Below are 17626 nucleotides of genomic sequence, written 5' to 3'. Positions count from 1 at the left end.
CTGGCTGGGAGCAGTTCTGCAGAACTAGCTCTGAAGACAGCAGCTTGGCAGTGTCCATGCAGAAAGGTAGCCTCCTGTCTGGGGCTGTGTATGCAGGGATGGAGTCAGCATGTCTGGAAAGAGATCTTGCCCTTGCTGCGATCTCCCCTGCATGACACAAACACTGTCATAATGGTGTGTGTCCCACAGAGGCCTCTGAAGCAATCTGAACTGGAGCACTGGACATTCAAGGAGAGGACTGCAAGATCTGGGTGTGTTCAGCCTTTAAGAGAAAGGAGGATGAGAGGAAGCATGATTGCTATCCTCAGGTATCTAATGTGAAAGTATAGAGAAGATTACATCTCTTTCCACACTTATCAAGCAGATGAACAGCAGAATGGGGACTGCGGGACCAAAGTGTTTTCCATGTAAGTCTGTGACACCCAATGAGATTGATTCCAGAATGATGAGGGAACTGTCTGATGTAGTTGCCAAACCACACTCCATGGTACTCGAAAAGTCACGGCAGTCCGGTGAAGACCCAGGTGACTGGAAAAGAAAGGAAAACATTTAGCCATCTTTAAAAAGGGGTAGAAGGGAGAACCCTGGGAACTACTGACCTGTCAGCCTGCCCTCTGTGCCTGGGAAGATCGTGGAACAGACGCTACCAGAAGCTGCCCAGAAGGCACATGGAGGACAGGGAGGTGATTTGAGAACTATGGATGTCATTTATCTTAACTTCTGTAAAGCCTTTGAAACAGTCCCCCACAACATCCTTCTCTCTTAAATTGAAGAGTTATGCATTTGATGGGTGGACTGTTCAGTGGATGAGAAATTGCTTGGAAGGTGTCTATTCGGAGCATAGTAGTCAATGGCTTACTCTCTAAATGGGTATCAATAACACGTAGTATCCCACAGCGGTCTGCATTGAGAGAAATCCTTTTCAACATATTTGTTAATGACACAGACAAAGGGTTTAAGTGCACCCTCAGAAAATTTGCAGATGACACCAAACCGAGTGGTGTGGTTGACACATCTGAAGGATGGGATGCCGTTGACCTGGGCAAGCTTTAGAAGTGGGACCATGGGAATCTCAGGAAGTTTACGAAGACCAAGTACAAGGTCCTGCACTTGGGTTAGGGCAACCCATGGTTTTGATAAAGACTGGGAGATGAGCAGATTGAGAGCAGCGCTGATGAGAAGGTCATGAGGGTGCTGGTGGATAAGAGGCTAGGCATGACCCCAAAATGTGCACTTGCAGCCTAGAAAGTCAATTGTATCCTGAGAGGGAGGGGATTCTGCCCCTCTGCTCTGCTGAGACCCCACTGCAGTGCTACATCCAGCTCTGGGGTCCTCAGCACAGGAGGGACAGGGACATGTTGGAGCAAGTCCAAAGGAGGGCCATCAAACATGATTAGAGAGAGGGAGCTTCTCTCATAGAAAGAAAGGCTAAGAGAAATGTGATTACTCAGCCTGGAAAAGAGAAGGCTTCAGGGTGACCTAATTATGCCTTCTGGTATTCGGACCGAGCCTACAAGAAAGGTGGAGAGAAACTTTACAAGGACATGCAATGACAGGAGAAGGGGAATTGGTTTCAAACTGAAAGAGATTAGTTTTAGATTAGATATTAAGAAGGAATTCTTTACTGTGAATGTGGGGAAGCATTGGAGCAGGTTTCCCAGGGAAATTGTTGACTCAGTTCCTGGAGGTGTTCAAGGCCGGGTTCGATGGAGCTGTGGTCCAGTAAAAGGTTTACCTACCTATGGCAGGAGGGTTGGAACTAGGTGATTTTTAGGTCCTTTCCAACTCAACCCATACTATGATTCCATGATTCTATGAAGATGGAGCTGTACAGTGAAACAAGGAGGGAGGACATACAAAAAAGTGAGGTTTCGCCCAGGTAGAAAATGAAATTATTTGCACATTATGGGTAGTCAGAGATTTGAAGAGGTTAGTCATAACAGCTTTGCAACAGCCATCTTTGATTTTATACAAAAATCAGTGGGGAAAAAAGTTTTAAAGAACTTGATCAAGTTGTGCTTTCTTTGAGCACAGGACCAGATGACCACCAGAAATATTTTCCAAAGTACATTTTTCCATGATTCCATATTACAGGAAAGTTACCTCCAGTGTGGTTATTTTATATGGCTTCTTGCAACATGTTGCACTTTCTGGAATTGCATCTATATCTGATGACCATATGATAATTTTTTATCTTCAAATAATAGGGCTCCAAGACTTATGCATTCATTCCTCTTAATTCTGTTTCAAAAGCTACTTGCACTGTGCACACATACATCTGGGACTAAAGTCACTGATGATTCAGGGTTCACAAATAAGGGAAGAACTCCTGAAGATAAAATTTGTCTAGGTTTTTTTTTCATATTTTAAGTGTTATAGGGTTTATTCTATAACATACTTTCTCAGGTACTCCTGCCTGATTGTTGAGAGCTCAGTGACACCCTAAATATCCAAGATCTTTTCTAATCATGTGAATGCATAATGAAATAGTAAGATTACTGCCTTTTGAAAGAGTAAACTGCATTTGTATTTCAAGAGACAAGACAAGAACTATGTACCATGCTGCAAGTTTCAAATTTTAGGTATCTCATCCTTATACTAGGTTTATAAATTATTAAGTAATATTATCAGCTTATTTTCTTGTTACCAAAACTGGAAACTAATTTAAAAAATTATTAAACCACAAATAAACTTTCAAGTTGGAGAGAATTATGTCCATTTTTCAAGGCATATGGTCTGAAAAATCCTATCTAGACTAAGAAGTCAAAATCACTGTACAACATAAAATGAATTCCCCAAGTAATAATTAAACACTGCACTCATTGGTGATTTCTGTACTGACAGCTCAACTGAAATAGGACCACATAGACTCTTGATTCCTGTGATTACCTTTGGGTACCCCTTTGCAACATAATTTTAGAATACTGTCAGCCATTAATCAAACCACATCATGTCTAGGAGCTTTGAAGTATCATAAAACAGATGAACTTGAAAATGTCAGTATTTGGTGGGCTATAGGGACATGAGGCCTTAAAGGATTAAAGGATATTAGGCAGACAAGAAGAATGAAAGACAAATTGGTACATGTATGTCTGAGGAGACTGAAACCCCTGTCTGTCCCACTGCGTGCAACGTATTCACATTTTGTATTATCTTTTCACTATGTTTTTTTGGTTCCACTAAGTTTGTTTCGGGAGAAGTGTTGGGTGGTATTAAAATATGTATACTATGATCAATCAAATGTAAGATACCATTGAAAGAAACACTGACAAAGTAATTAATGGTTTAACTCACTCTGTGAGTTTTCAATAATAAAGAATAAGTAGAACTTTACTTCTCTTGCAAGGGAAACACATATTGACAATTGTGTTTTGCTGCTGTAAGTTGAAAGACTGGGCTGTTTACGCTCTCTCTCTCCTTTCTGTGGAAGTAGCTTAATGAAATGAAAACAACAATGGCATGACTGTTGTCTGATATATCGAAATGTTATATAGAACAGTTTGCTTCTGGGTATTTCACTACATATTTGGTTGAATAAAAGATGCATGATGTCAAACACAAGATCTAAATCACCTTGTGTTCAGGTGTTTTCTCTCCTTACTGATCAGCAACCTATGAGATAGAAGAAAAGCTGTGAAGGTTATCTGCTGAAAATTTTTTGTGCCAGAGGACTATTTCCCTCATGTAATTGCACAAGAGTTTAGTAACATTTTCAAGCATTTCCCTTTCCTATGCAGAGCTTCCTTCAAAGCTCTGGCATAGCATTGTTCTTACTTTACAGCAAAGGACAAACCTCTAGTGATTTGAAGCTGCTGACATCTTCTTTTAGCAGCCCTGTGATGGTGATTATTTTGCATGACAAAGAAAGTCCACATTCATTATAATTTATACTAAAGGCTGCATCATTGTGTGTAGATTTATATAAGAATTTAAAAACTCAGACTCCTTGTAGGAAAAACATTTCATGGACTTAATATACCATATCTGTAAAGGGAAAAATTTTAGCAGTTTAGAGCAACTAGATATTTTTTACTCACTTTTATAGAAAACCAATAGAATTGCCTGCCTAGGGGAGGTGAAAAGATTGCAGAGAAAATCATCAACTAATTAATACTTTATGTCAAAAAACTAAAATAAAGTTAAAATAGAAATGTTCCTAGCACCTGAAGATGGCATCAGTGACTGATGGTCTGAAAAAAATCATGTTTCTACATAAACTTTATACTTTTTTAAATTGCTCCCCCATGCTAGTCTTTGTTTGGTATATAAGGTACCAACTCAAACATATTATATAAACAGAGCATTGAAAGAAAAGAAATACCATGAGAAGACTAGAGATTACTCTCTTGGGCTGAGACATTTCTTAACTACCAATCTATTATTTATTGAATATGTGATAGGAATAGGTTGTTCACCTCTTCATAATGTGAACAGACTGAAGTATCAGCTAGGGTAAATAAAGCTATGACCTCTATTTTAAAAATTGATATAGTATTATTAAATTGAGGAGGTCATTTACATAGTGGTTTTCTCAAAAATATATGTAAGGCTGATAGATGTCATCAAAACCTTTACAACAAGTTATTGCTTATTATCAAGCTATTGAAACTACATGTCAGTATAGTATTTGCTAAAGGTAAATAAAGAAGCCCTTTGTTCCAATACTATGATTGCCAAATGTTTTTCAGAATTAATCAAGAGTAAGCTACTGGTAAATATTATAAAGAGAAATTACAACTATATCTTATGTTAAATGTAGATTTTAAATTCTCCAGATTTCCAACACAAAAGACTTCACCCAGTCTGATAGCACAGTATAAAATTCTAGATATCCTATGCTTTTATAATAAATGCTTACAGATCATCTGCTCATCCGTGATGTTTTCCATTTTGCTTTCTTCCCCTACTTTTCTGCATCTCAGGTGGTTATACAAATCAAAGAATAAGAAAGCAAAACATGAGAATTTTGAAATAAGGAAAAAAAGGAAAATATATAACTTCACATGTTTCTGAGAAAGATTATTGTAGCTCTAACACAGCAAACGTGGTTGCAGTACTCTGAAAGACAGCTGGGCTAATGAAGAGAAATCAAACATGTTTTGGTCTGGCCAAACTCTCTATTTTGTTTAATATTCTGACACAAAATAAATACTGTTATCCCTCCTTGGTCTGAGGAATTCCTTTAGGCTTGTGAGTTTTCTGTTTCTAATAAAACAGTATGCTGATGGTGGAATATGTAATGCCTTTGGATAAGGTGGAAAAAAATAAAGTGTTAATAAAGACTTCCGGCTCCACCAACACATGAGGTACCAAGAAATAGGTGGCATTCACTTCACTACTGGCTCTAACTATATCTTTTAAAGTAAGAAGTTTAGAAGTCCTTTTTTGTCAGATTTATGAAACCATGATTCTGTGCCTTGTAATTCTTCACCCTTTCTTTCTGCTTCTGGTTATTTTTCAGTTGTGGTTTTTCTGATAGACCTATCACAGAATCACAGTGACTGATACTGACCATCACCTTCTCACATTGTCTAGACATATCCAGTAAGGTTTCAGTGTCTCCAAGGACAGGCATACTACAGCCTCCTGAAGAAAGATGTTCCACTGCTTGATAACCCTCACACTGAAATCTCTTTTTCTTCTGTTTAGAATTATTTTCACATATCTCATTTGTGTCACTTGCCTCTTGTCTTGTCTCTGGACACCACTGAGAAGTTTGGTTCTTTCTTTTTAATGCAGTCCCCTAAATATATATACACCCGAATAATAGCCTCCTGAGCCTTTCCTCCAGGATGTACCCTCACAGCTCTCCCAGCCTCTCTGCCTTTTGACAGATGTTCTGGTCACTTCATCATCTCCGTGGTTCCCCAGAGGACTCTCTCCAGTATGAAAGAATACTAGAATAGTTTGAGGTGGAAGGGACATTTTAAAGGTCATCCAGCAGCGATCAGGGACATTTTCGACTTGATCATGTTGCTCAAAGGTCAGCCTGATCTTGAATATTTCTAGGGGTGGGGCATTGTTGGGGTTTTAGGAGTTCTAGGTTTTTTTTCTGTTAAAGGAATTTTCCCCATACATGTTCCTAGGGGGACAAATTGCTGGGCACTTCAGAAAAACAAAAGAGCTAGCCATTGAGGTGGGATGCATCTGGCTACTCTTTTGTTTCACCTGGGTGTGTGGACAGTCGGTCCCCAATGTTTGGACAGAGAGGGAGGCTGCTTTCTTCAGCTGCTTTTTTTCCTTCTGCCAGAGAAACCCCAGGATCCCAAGCCTGCCTTCCCTGCCCCGCTGGGAGCTGGGCTGTGGCCATCCTGCCCCCGCCATTGCTTCAAGCCTTCGCTGTGTTGTAGCCCTGCTCGCTCTGCCTGCCCAGACCGCCGGGGGGTTCCCACCGCAGCTCCGCAGTTTGGATACATCTTGTCTGCCACCCGGGATTTGTGCTTGTCCCTGCCGTTCCATCCTGCTGTTCCCGAGGGTCCGGCTGGACACCGGGATCGGCTGCCCAGGGGTTTGTGAAGCCTTTGTTCCATCCCTTCCCGGGATCCCAGGGCACCGGTGCCGCGTGCTCCCCGAGCTCGCTCCGGAGCGCCCCCTGCAGCCGCGGGGGAACCATCGCACCTGCCCTGCTCACCGGGAGCCGCCAGGGCCCCTGCCGGCTGCGAGCGGAACTGCACCCGAGGGGAAAGAGCCTGACAGCCGAGAAGGCTGGCACTGGGTTTGTGATTGCTGTTACTGCCATAGTTGTTGTTTTGTTAGACTGGTTATATATATATGCATATATATATATATGTATTGTAAAGAACTGTTATTCCTGTTTCCCACATCTTTGCCTAAAGGCCCTTGATTTAAAAATTATAATAACTTGGAGGGAAAGGGGTTATATCTGCCACTTCAAGGGAGGCTTCTGCCTTCCTTAGCAGACACCTGTCTTTCAAAACCAAGACAGTGCACCACTCAGCTTGGTACTGTCTTTGAATTTGCTGAGAGTTTCACTCAATCTCTCTATGCCATTGATGATGACAATAAAAAGCACTGGTCTCGAGCCCCAGAGGGACACCCCTTTTCAATGATGTCCATCTGGATATTGAGCCGCAGATCACTACGCTCCGCATAGACACCTTCCAAGCAATTTCTCATCCACTGAACAGTCCACCCATCAAATGCATAACTCTTCAATTTAAGAGAGAAGGATGTTGTGGGGGACTGTTTCAAAGGCTTTACAGAAGTTAAGATAAATGACATCCATAGTTCTCAAATCACCTCCCTGTCCTCCATGTGCCTTCTGGGCAGCTTCTGGTAGCGTCTGTTCCACGATCTTCCCAGGCACAGAGGGCAGGCTGACAGGTCAGTAGTTCCCAGGGTTCTCCCTTCTACCCCTTTTTAAAGATGGCTAAATGTTTTCCTTTCTTTTCCAGTCACCTGGGTCTTCACCGGACTGCCGTGACTTTTCGAGTACCATGGAGTGTGGTTTGGCAACTACATCAGACAGTTCCCTCATCATTCTGGAATCAATCTCATCAGGTTTTATAGACTTGTATATGTTCAGGTTCCTCAGCTGGCCGTGAAACTAATCTTGTCCTACAGTGGGAGGACCTTTGCTCCACCAGTCCCCATTCTGAGGTCTATTCACTCTAGAGGTGTGGGAAAAGAGGTTGCCATTGTAGAATGAGGCAAAACATTTGTTGAGTACCTTAGCCTTCTCACTGACTGTTTTTACCGGTTTGCCGGTTTGCCGGGGATTCCACTTTCTTTAACTGCGTAAGAGGGTTCCACTTTCTTTAACCTTCCTTTTCTGGCTAACACATCTGTTATTCTTTGCATCCTTTGTCAAATTCAGCTCCACCTTCACCCTGATGTTCCTTACCCCATACATATACAACTGGACGGCATCCCTAAGGTCTTCTCAATATACCTGTCCCTTCTTCCACTGCCTGTGCCTTCACTTCTTTCTCATTAGTTCAACCAGCAGGTATATCCATGTATCTCTCTCGTGTGAGGCAGCCCAGCACTGAACGCTGCACCCAGATGTATCTCATTTGAGTAGAGTACTAGGGAAGAATTGCCTCTTCTGATCTGCTTGCAATGGTTTCCTAATGTGCCAGAATGGTGTTGTTCCTCTTTGCTGCAAGGGCTGACTCAGGTTCTTACTGTTCCCCAAGACCAAAGGGTCTTTCTCTACACAGCTGTGCACGAACTGACCGGCCACCCGCATGGGTTTATTTCTCCTCAGCTGCAGGGCATGTCCCTTTCTTTTGTTGAGTTAAGTGAGGTGGCTGTCTGCCCATGTTCCCAGCCTTTCCAGATTTCTCTCAGAGGCAACACGTGTCTGGTATATCATCTGCTCCTTCCAGTTTCGTTCGTTCCATAAGAGATTGTCATCTCTTTCTAATATAATCAGTGACTTCATCTCAGCAATTGTTTTGCTGCTTCTTACAAAAGCTTGTTGTACTGCATATTTCAACTTCTATCTAAATACATCAGCTTGTGTTTTCACTTATGGCTATTATAGTTTCGTCTGTCTCATTATACAAAGGTATTAAATGACTTCTGCTAGTTTACACCGACAGAAAGACAGCTATTTTGTTACCAACTCTGATGAAATTGAATCCAACTCACTCCAAATCACAATCCACTATTTTACTGCAGCATTTTAAAATTCACTTGTATCTCCTGCACAAGTCTGTCAAGAATGGCACTAAAAATCACAGCTTTAAATTTGCTTGCATCAAAATTAACAGTCATCTTACCATTAGTTCCACTGGAACAACTAAGCCAAACGGTAAGGGCTTAGGAAAAATCCTGCCGTATGCGATTTTTAAATATTCATGACTGAGATAAATAAAAAGATATTTTCTCTTGAAGACTGTGTTAGTGCTTTTTTTTTGGGTGAAGGCTTTATTTGCCCCAATATTCCATATTAAAACAGAAAGCTTTGCACCAGTCTAGGAATTCTCAGAAGATAACCATTTGTTTTCCTTTTTTAAATACTTAAGAACAGAAAACACCTTTACATCTTTTTTTTTAAAAAAAAGAACAAGAAAAGGTCTCAGTCCAGGAGTTTTAGCTAAAATTTAGCTAGAATTTGAGCATGAAAGTGCAATTTATACTTCTGTACAACATATATAACTGTACATGTTGGAAACACATTCAAGATACAGATGCTATTTCCCATCTTTATCTCAGATTTTTAGAGGAAATCTGATCATCTATCATGTCTAAAAAATATCATTACCCATACTCAATTCAACACAGAGACTTTAAAAAAATTAATTTATAGTATAATCCAAATAAACAAAAAGCAAAACTTTTAATAAACTATAAGAAGTGTTTATCAAATTTTTATCTTTTATTCCGTGTTGCTTCTACACTTGAAGCAAGAACTACAAATTAAATTTTTTAAACTTTTTGCTTAAAAAACACTTGTTGTAAGAATTTATTTACTTTCAACATATGAACACCAGAGCAATTCTTCAGTATCAGAATACCTCAGCTTGTATTTTGACAATACGATCTGATCGACTTGTTGACAGGAAACCAAAGTACAATTTTCAGTCCTGTTATTCTCCTGCATTTTGGGGGTCTGGCTTATTTTCCTTGAGAAATAGGGGGAACAGCAAACGTGCATCTTATTCAATAGGTAATTCACAGGTATAAAAAAACCCAAAAACATATTTAATGAACTATATGGAATTTTCGTTTATGGAGTATGAAATAAATACTCTGAGGATGGAGACATGTACTTTACATTCTCAGACTAGGATTTGTAGATTATTTTTAACTTTCGGTCAGGAGAGAAACAGCAGAGAATGTGTTCCACTAAGTTTATCCATACTGGTTTTCACTTTATTGCATTGAGTTGTGCCAGTTTTACCTGTCTTTGAATGTCTTTACAGGTTAATCAGTGTCCAAACAGAGAGTACTGACAGTAACTACAATCTTCTTTTCCGGCCTCTACCAAAGCCTTCTGAGTAAAGATCACCCTTTGCTGATTTCCTCTTACTATTCTGAGGAACATGGCAATTATCTAGAAGCTAAGGTAAAATACTCTTTACTAATAAAATAAGAAATCCCTGACAGTGAGAAGACTTTGTTCCACATGCTGTATTTTAGGACCAGTGCCTAGAGTCACTATTTACGTATATGTTTCTTAACACCCAGTCAAAATAAAACCCCATTTTGCTTCTTATAGCCATTAGTTCAAACTGGTGCAATCTGTTTATGGGAAGTATTGTCAGTTTTTCCCATGTATTAAAAGGGCAGAAAACATCTGGACTCCATCCTTAGTGATTTTAAAGCAATGTTTCTCTTTAATTTTCAAGTTTTGAAGAGCAAATCACTACATCAAACTCATATTTATAGGATATTGAAGAATTATTCAATATTTTTGCTTTCTTCATTCTTTGCCTCTGCTTATCTCAGTGTTTTAGTTTTGCTGCCACTTGAAAGCATGCGATTGACTGATACAAGGCCTGAAAGAACGTGACAAAGAAAGTTGTCAAGTGCCTTTATGTCAGCATCTTTTCCAGATGATGTGCTAAAAAAGGTTCCGCATCAAGAACAGTGACTTGAAGAGAATGCATAATCTATATTTACACTTTTACTTGCATTTTAAGAAATTCTGCATTTTGTAGAAGTAACATCTAGTTTTAAGTTGCTGAATTTCCTTCAATTCCACTACTTTCCATGCCTCCTCCTTTTTCTTTTCACACTACTGAAATGAGAAAGATGAAGAAACAGGTATTTGTTGTGTTTCATTGATTAAGACACAAAATTTGGATATATAGGGAGGGATAATTTAGATGCCTTTGTGTAAATTGGAAAATAACAAGTTCTTTCTTCAGAATTCAATAAACACCTCAGACTCTTAAATCCAGAGCCAGTTTTTTCTCTTTTATATTTTTATGCTATGTCGATAGTTGCTTAAACTAAAGATTTAGCAAAACAACAAAAAATTCAATTTTAAACTCTATGTATAAAGAAAAAATATTTGAATGAAAAAAATTAGCAGATTGCATGAATTTGACAGTGTCCTTTAGTATTGTTTATAAGTAAATATCCACAAAGTGGATATATTTTAGTTACCAGCAGATTAAGGCACAGCCTGTGCCAAAAGTTAATATGACAGAGGACTGTGCTGTAGATTGTACGGTACAGACAGTAAGAACCATCACTACCAGAGATGTTCAAAGGGGCACATAGAATGGAAAGATTCACCTTGGGCTCAGGCAAGAAGAGAGGTAACCAGTAAATGGCAGATATTTTTGGCTTTGCTGGAGAGTGCCATGTACATGCCACACAAATTACCTGCCACAGCTGACAAATCAGTGGTAGACTTTTTTCTTTCATGTAGCTTTTATTGTATTCAAAATTTCTTAAGTGATTGGCTATCAGATGGCAGGCCACACAAAACAGTTATTCAGGACTACTTAATCATGTCCTGTTACTTGGGTGAACTATCCCTCTACAATGTTGCAAAATCTTGCCTTATGACTTGCGTATGAAATTATGAGCTCTATTTCTAGCTTACCAATTTGTCAATGTTTTTTTGTATGTATGACCTTTTACACTGTTCACTTGCTTTTAAACTTGTGTTCCTTCGTAGTAAGGATGAATTTCAGCAGCTGGCTGAGTAAATCTAAGACATCTGCAGAGGGAGGTTGTTTTATGCTGTTTGTGGCTTAGTAATTCTAGCATGTTTTCTGTCTCAGCTCTGCTCCTATCTGTTAGCCAACACAGCTCACTAACACAAAAACCCACTTCTTCTTTATTGTGCTGAACAGACCCAATAGTATATATGCAAATAATATAATCAGAACAAGCAAGACACAGTTGTGAGTAGAGAAGGTTATAAAAAGGGAAAACTATCTCTTAAGAGGTATGAAACAGATTCATGTACCTGAACATAACTGACAAAACTGACTGAAAATCGTGTAAGCAGAAAGGAGAACACCTCACACATCCTAGAGAAAACACATTTTAGAGTAGAAAACCAGCATCGCACAACTGAAGTGGGTTATATATAATCTGTGAGTGGTGACTTTCATTTTTTCCTCCTCACTAATTTCCACTAAAATCAGATTTTAAAAGTAATTGTTTTAAAAGTACAATATCTAATTTCCAAATAACAAATAGAGATGAGGTGTACTTGAACAAGTGTGTACTTCGCTAACCAATCAGGATTGAAAAAAAAAAAATCCTTATTCAAGGTTTATCTAAGATTATCAACACAGATGGAATTTCACCCTTTTATCTGGCAAAAGTTTAGAACATATTAAAAAGTGTTCAGTACTGATTATAAGAATAGAATAATATAAGACTAGAATAATCTTTCTTCTGTTCCACAGAAGAAATATAATTCTACTATTCTTTACCCCATCATGTGTTTCATTTTTCTGTAAGGAAGCGATTGTAAGGAGATTATATATTGTCATCAGGTCAAAGAAAAGATATTTTAGTAATGACTCCCATGAATTTATTTGTTTGATAACACTGTTGCTGCAAAATCCACTGACATGAGTTTATCATGAATATCAGTTTAATAAAATTTTTTCAGAGAAAAAAAATTCTGGTTCTACACATCCTGTTTTGAGACTCTCATTGGATTTGGTTTGTTCTAATTTTGTCAAGAGACTCTTTTTCAAGAGTTATTGGAAAAGGATGTGCTTTTTCCTGAAGCAAACAAAAAGAACAGCAAAAAAATGGTTAATAATATTTAAATGATCAGCAACAAGTTTTTGAGTCAGATGAAAAAACCATGAATACCACAGGCAGACCTTGAAAATTAGGTTCCAAAAGTTGTAACAGCTATATGATGTAAAAATAGTGCGGCAGATCAGAACTATTGAAACTGATAGGTTTTGCTGAAATGTTTATGTTTCAACAAATGTTTTCAGTGGTAGTATTCTTCAAATTTGTGCTGGTCTTACTTCAAGACTACTACCTATTGTGGAATAGCCAATAGTCTGTGAATATGGATGGAATATTTGAAATTATGATTCTGAATAAGGGAATAAATTCCATTAATCTATTTGATATATTGAATGCACAAGCATTACACATTCCTTTAAAATATTTACTTTGTTTGGTTTTTTGTTTTGTTTTGAAATGGAACAGAAACTATTTTGAAACCTTAAAGTGTTTTATTGAGGGAAATTATGTTTCACAGCTGTTGCAGGGAAAAAAAACTAAATAAAAATAAAAATAAAACCAAAATAATAAAGATAACCAAAATAATAATAATAATAATAATAATAATAATAATAATAGCCAAACTGCCAAAACCACTCCAAATCTTGATTCAATATTAAAATAAGCAGCTAATTTATGACATAAAATTATTACTGCAAAAATGTAGAGATAACTGAGAGACAGAATCCTTTGAAAAATATACAGAAAACATACAAAGATACCCTGAAAAGTGTGTTAAACCAGTGAATAGAGAGGTAGGGCAAATAGAAAACCAAACATGAAAACATCAAATCATCATGAGATGCTATAAGAACAGCAGCCAACTGTGCTAAAGAGGATGCATTCTCTTACCTGTGAGTAGGAACAATTAGCATGATACCAGTTAATTTGGTGCTTTGCAGTGGTCAAAAGTGAGACTAGAACATCTAGAATGAGACTGTGGAAAATAACTGAAATACCCAGTAATGCATTAGTATGCTCTGTGCCTGTATGTGTACAACATATTCTGCATGTATCAATTCTGGAATGTGTATTGTTAAACAATTCATCTCAGTAGGTGTTGCTCTCTTGTGGATGTAAATCAAAGCTAAGTCTCTTATTAGCTTCTATGACATGGAACTTTTGTGGTTTTCTTTCCATATCTGAATTTTATGAAGTGCCTGTAGGTGAAGTATACTGATGTATGTGCCAGAAACAAGATTAAATAAACTACAGAGATTTGTATAGAGTTCAGTTGTCTGGCTTTTTCTTTTTTTTTTTGCTTTACACCCATTCATATGCTTATACTAATAAAAAAAGGATAAAGAACTCTGACATTGAAATGACTTTAACTAATCTTACTGCACAGCTTCATAAAATCTGGCAAGAATCCATCAGAAATGGCCTGAACACCTGTGCCATATGGACACAGAGAGGCTGCTGTGGACCATATGTTGGGAAAATGGCCCAGGAAGGATTACCAGTCATTGGATAGGCAGCATGAGGAGCTATGCAAGGAGAATGTCGGTCAACACAGCTTCACAACCCAGAATTATCGGCATTTGAGCCAACGGCTGAAATAATCTCATGTGTATGGTCTGGTAAGGAAGAAAGGCCTATCTAACCAAATGGTGTCTGAATACATAATTCATAGACTTTAATTGTGGAATATCAGTGCAGTCAATGTAATTTATAAATAATGACTTTTAAACTAAAATCAACTACACATGAGCTAAATAACCAAAAATCTCCCTAAAAATTATGCAAACTATAAAATATTGGCATTATTACTCAGGGAGGAGGAAGGGGGTGAAGATGAGGCTGTAAGAAAAAAGGTAAACAATTCTGATGCAAAGACTGCGGGCCCATATGCAGTCTTTGAAAATGTAAACAGTCAATTCTGTGCAAATGCAATTGAAAAGGTGTGGTGGCCGATTGGCCTGTGGCACAAGGGACAGAGAGAGCTCTTGGCAAGACAGTCTCTGGTGCCAGAGACTTACCTGTCAAGGTTAGGGTGACCGGAAAGGCTTCTCCCAGGATGCATTGTTCTGTTATGTTAATCTATCCCAGTTGAGCTCCCCAGGTCGGCTGTTAGCCTCTACCCCTTGTCACTCCTCCAGAGCTTCCCCATGGGTCCGCATTCCCTAGTCCCACCTTTTCCCTGCCCCTGGATAAAACCTCTGAGTTCAGCATTGTTCTTGCCTTTGCGTCTGGAAACTTTCAAAGTGTGGAAGCAATAAATGCTCCTTTGCCACGCAAAGATGCTTCCCATCTCTTTGCGACTGGCTTTATACTGAAGCCAGCCATGTGTTTGTGTGTGCGTTCATGCATGTGACCTGCACAGAGCCAGACAGAGACAGTAATAAAAAGGTAAGATCCACTTCTTTCTTTTAAATACAATGTATTCTTAGTCATGAGATATTCACCAAGTATACAGTAGAGAATGCTCTAGAATTCTATTAAATAGAAAAGAAAATTCATATGGTCACATGGTAATAGTTTAGAAAGAAAAGACATGTTTTAAGGAAAACACAATAAGGATACAGAAATTCAATCAGGATTATATAATTTTCATATTTTTTCCTATATTTTTAACTACAAATTAAATTAATATTTTATTTTGTAGTTCAGTAGCTGTATTGCTACCTGAGGAAACATACCAATTTCAGTGACCTTAAGACAAATAATTAGTGCATCACTAATGTTATGGCATTTTGTGTGTCAGACTTGTTAAAAACCAGGTGCCTAATAGAGCATTTCACCTGCATTCCCTGGCAGAGCTTTCTCATACAAAAATCTCATGCTTCTGAAGTCATTCTTTACCTGGAACTTTTCCTCACTCTCCTTTGAAGCAATAGGTACAGAAAAAAAATAGTATTTATTGGCACCTAAAAGAGTCATGCCAGAAAAAAAAGATTATACATGTGCTGATGAGCACTATGAACTAGTCTTAATAAACAAGCATTGTCAATGGTAAAAAGCTTACAGCAAACCAACAGGAAGGTTGTAATTTCTTGTTCTTCTATATTTATAGCAGTTTCTTTATTGTCTTACACTCTTGCAATTTGTTTGCCTCTCTTTAACCCCAAATATATCACAGCCTCACAGATGCGGTGTTCAGAAGACTATTATTAACCAAATTTTCAGTTTCCACAGATAAGCTTGAGAAGAAATGGAGAAATTATGAACCTTGCAAGAACAAATAACGACATTCACCCGAGAATTTCTTGACACTCTTTTATTATTAACCCACATTAAGTGTACCTTTATCTTAGACATTGCATAGGAAAAAAGATAGTGTTTTTTTTATTTTTCAAATATTATACTGTTCCCTTCCTTTCAACTTTTCTCTCTCATTTTCATCACTGCCTCGTAAAAACAAAAAGAAGCAAAAACTGAAGCAAAAAAACCCCATCAAAACATTAGTAGCTCCTGAGACAGGAAAATCCACCTTGCCTGTAATACAAATGATGATTGGCTTGAGCAGTTCTGCGGTTGTTCCTAGATGTGATCATTTCAGAGAAATGTGAAGTTTTGGAAACAGGAATGTCCTGTTTCTGAAGCCTAACCCAGAATAAAGCCTGTCTCCTGACAACCACATCAACTGTGAAACCCGGATCCAGAAGAAGCAGTTGAATGACCAACTGCCACTGGAATTTTAAGTAGAATTACACCCTTAAATCAGTCAGGTATTTAGAAACTTCTTTGAGTTTAGTGATCATTGAATGACACAGCTCTTTCCTTCAGAAACATTAATGAGGAAATGTCTCTTCATTTGCTACAGAAATAATAATTTAATCCTCTGTCAATGTGTGGAATATTATGGAGGGAACAGAAATGTATTTGTTTTCATTATGATCATGCCAAAGGGAAAGTGTCTAAAAACCCACTCACCTCATGTTATTAAGTGGGAGAAGGAAACTCAAAATCACTATTCATTTTGAATCACATAAAATAATCATGTCTAATTGGGACCTTATTATTTCATTATTCATCTTGTTCTGTTGGGAGTAGTCCAAAATATTAAGTCATAATATATAGTCTATCACAGAACACTCTGCTATGTGCTGGCACGTCTATTGGTTTCAAAGATTTTCTTCCTGTTTTTCATTTGCATATTAGACGCTGTTGTTTAAAAATAAATCACTAAAAAATCACCTCTGTTGTGGACAACAGTGTGTGTGCACGTGCAGTCAATATAACTACCTTTTGCTTTGGGCTTTAACATTGTTTGATATTATATGAGATTTCCATTAAATTATTCTTAAAAGTTTGGAATCCTGGACTGATAATACTTCTTTTTTTTGTATTCTTTTTTTTCTAAAATGTTATAATCAATTTTTCACCCATTACTGTTAGCATTTTAAATAAGCAATTACACTTGCTTCCTTGTGAAAAGTTATGTTGTTATCCTCCTTTGTCTGTGGTTTAGAGTGCGATGTAAGAGGTTGTTTCAAAACTCTTGACTCCTGCCATGGTTTCTGAAGTCCTTCCTCCATATTACAATTAAATAGTCCATTTCTGAGTGGCACCATTCAGACCCTTTAAAAAAAACTGACCTATATGTGCTGTAACCCAAATGATCGTTTTGAAGTCTAATCCTCAAGATCACTGAGATCTAGTTTCTTAAGACAAATGTTTTCTTATAGTCACTGGTTACAAGTTATTTTCCTCACACCATATTTTCTTGAGCAGCACAAATGAAGAAAGAGAAGATACAACAAAAGTGCTCAGTAACATTCAGCTAAAAAAAGGACAGTAAGCACCATTTCAGCATTCACAATGGAAATTGACAGTAATCCCCATTAAATACACTCAATGGGAATGCAGAAATGTTAGAACCCTGGGTTTAGAGAATTTAGGTTTCTGGGATATATATAACAATATGGAGGATTTGGGGTATGGATTTGTTCTTCTTTTCTCCTTCTTCTTCACAAATCTGGGTGCTCTGGTGTTAGGT

General features: G+C 37.9%; 2 long non-coding RNA genes across 3 annotated transcripts in view; one reads left to right on the top strand and one right to left on the bottom strand.

The window, feature by feature from the left end:
• Positions 1-13915, top strand: part of LOC116438155 — a 103248-nt gene extending 89333 nt beyond the window's left edge. For both annotated transcript variants that reach the window (XR_004237607.1, XR_004237608.1), the window contains exons 3-4: positions 9894-10036; positions 10420-13915. This is a non-coding gene — a long non-coding RNA (uncharacterized LOC116438155). The remainder of the gene's footprint in view (positions 1-9893; positions 10037-10419) is intronic.
• LOC116438156 overlaps positions 1-17626 on the bottom strand; it is a 75239-nt gene that overhangs the window by 9782 nt on the left and 47831 nt on the right. The gene's annotated exons all lie outside the window — the stretch shown is intronic.

The sequence above is a fragment of the Corvus moneduloides genome, chromosome Z (assembly GCF_009650955.1).
Source record: "Corvus moneduloides isolate bCorMon1 chromosome Z, bCorMon1.pri, whole genome shotgun sequence".
NCBI lineage: Eukaryota > Metazoa > Chordata > Aves > Passeriformes > Corvidae > Corvus > Corvus moneduloides.
The sequence above is the reverse complement of the archived record's forward strand: the minus strand, read 5'-3'. Positions and strand labels throughout refer to the sequence as shown.